This window comes from Eriocheir sinensis, chromosome 26, assembly GCF_024679095.1.
Source record: "Eriocheir sinensis breed Jianghai 21 chromosome 26, ASM2467909v1, whole genome shotgun sequence".
In the NCBI taxonomy this organism is placed as follows: Eukaryota; Metazoa; Arthropoda; class Malacostraca; order Decapoda; family Varunidae; genus Eriocheir; species Eriocheir sinensis.
The window spans coordinates 1,670,668-1,673,314 of NC_066534.1; positions in this window are offsets into that span (position 1 = coordinate 1,670,668).

Sequence of the window (2,647 nt, forward strand, 5' to 3'; positions counted from 1 at the left end):
AAGTGATTGCCCCGGAGGCCTGTAAGTGACAGATATATTTAAATTGACTTTTGCAATGTTTACTCGCACGCACAAATGTTCAACGTTACTGTTTCTTGGTGTTTTGTCAGTAGGTTGCAAGTAGCTTTTGACAAAAAGGGCGACACCACCCCCTCTACGGTTTACACGATCATTGTTGAAGAATCTGTAGAGAGAGAGAGAGAGAGAGAGAGAGAGAGAGAGAGAGAGAGAGAGAGAGAGAGAGAGAGAGAGAGAGAGAGAGAGAGAGAGAGAGAGAAATCCCCAAAAGAGCCAAGAAAATAAAGAAAAAGTGAAATAAATAAAAAATAATAAAGAATATGTAAAAAGAAGAAAATACAAGGAAGAGGGAAGGAAAAAATGGAAGAAAAGGGAAGAAAAGAGGAGAGGAAAGAAGAAAACAAAAGCCAAGAGAAAAGAAGAAAAGAAAAAAAAGAAAAGAAAGAAGATATGAAAAGAAAAAGACGAGTAGAAAAGAGAAGACAGGGGAAGAAAAGAGAAGAAAAGAGCAAGGAAGAGAGCGAGCAAGGGCGGGCGTCGTGATCCCCGGGCCGCTCGTGGTGGGCGGGTTACGGGATACAAGGTCAGGCTACACACACACACACACACACACACACACACTTATGCTTACACAGATGTACACACGCTTTACATCTCATATGCACAGATGCATATGGCTGTTTAAGAGCGTTCGCTCGTGTACACACACACCCACACACACACACACCCCGGGAGAGACATTTAGCCTGTGTGTTTGTGTGTGTGTGTGTGTGTGTGTGTGTGTGTGTGTGTGTGTGTGTGTGTGTGTGTGTGTACTCTCTCTCTCTCTAAGTACATGTGGTAAAGAAGGTTCCTGTTGAGTTATTTGACGCTAATATTTATCGTGTGTGTGTGTGTGTGTGTGTGTGTGTGTGTGTGTGTGTGTGTGTGTGTTTTTTTACAGCAAAGGAGACAGCTCAAGGGCACAAAAAAGTAAACATTAATAAAAAAATAAAAAAAGCCAGCTACTCGCTGCTCCTAAAAAGAATCCAAAGAGGTGGCCGAAAGATAAGTCAGTTTCGGGAGGAGAGGTGTCCTGATACCCTCCTCTTGAAAGAGTTCAAGTCGTAGGCAGGAGGAAATACAGATGAAGGAAGATTGTTCCAGAGTTTACCAGCGTGAGGGATGAAAGAGTGAAGATGCTGGTTAACTCTTGCATAAGGGGTTTGGACAGTATAGGGATGAGCATGAGTAGAAAGTCGAGTGCAGCAGAGAGGGAGGGGTAGTCATGCAGTTAGCAAGTTCAGAAGAGCAGTCAGCGTGGAAATATCGATAGAAGATAGAAAGAGAGGCAACATTGCGGCGGAATTTAAGAGGTAGAAGACTATCAGTATGAGGAGGAGAGCTGATGAGACGAGGAGCCTTTGCCTCCACTCTGTCCAGAAGAGCTGTGTGAGTGGAGCCCCCCACACATGAGATGCATACTCCATACGAGGGCGGACAAGGCCCCTGTATATGGACAGCAACTGTGCAGGGGAGAAGAACTGGCGGAGACGGTACAGAACGCCCAGCCTCGAGGAAGCTGATTTAGTAAGAGATGAGATATGAAGTTTCCAGTTGAGATTTTGAGTTAAGGATAGACCGAGGATGTTTAGTGTTGAGGAAGGTGATAGCTGGGTGTTGTCAAAGAATAGGGATAGTTGTTTGGAAGATTGTGCCGAGTGGATAGGTGGAGAAACTGTGTTTTGAGGCGTTGAAGGACACCAGGTTCTTCTTGCCCCAATCGGAAATAATAGTAAGGTCTGAGGCTAAGCGTTCTGCAGCCTCCAGCCTTGAGTCGTTAAGTTCCTGAAGGTGGGTCTTCTATTAAAAGAAGTTGAATAATGCAGAGTGGAATCATCGGCGTAGGAATGGATAGGACAGTTCGTTTTGGAAAGAAGATCATCAATGAACAACAGAAAAGAGTGGGAGATAGGACAGAACCCTGTGGGACACCACTGTTAATAGATTTAGGAAGAACAGTGACCGTCTACCACGGCAGAAATAGAACGGTCAGAAAGGAAACTGGAGATAAAGGTACAGAGAGAAGGATAGAAACCGTAGGAGGGTAGTTTAGAAAGCAAAGATTTGTGCCAGACCCTATCAAAAGCTTTTGATATGTCCAGCGCAATAGCAAAGTTTCACCGAAACGGCTAAGAGAGGATGACCAAGAGTCAGTTAAGAAGCTAGGAGATCACCAGTAGAACGCCCTTGCGGAACCCATACTGGCGATCAGATAGAAGGTCAGAAGTGGAAAGGTGCTTTTGAATCTTACAGTTAAGGATTGATTCAAAAGCTTTAGATAGACAAGAAAGTAAAGCAATAGGACGGTAGTTTGAGGGATTGGACAGTCACCCTTCTTAGGTACAGGCTGTGTGAAGGCATACTTCCAGCAAGAAGGAAAGGTAGATGTTGACAGGCAGAGGCGAAAGAGTTTGACCAGGCAGGGTGACAGCACGGAGGCACAGTTTTAAGGACAATAGGAGGCACTCCATCAGGTCCATAAGCCTTCTGAGGATTGAGGCCAGAGAGGGCATAGAAAACATCATTTTGAAGAATCTTTATAACAGGCATAAAGGAGTCAGAGGGGGGATGAGTAGGAGGAATATGC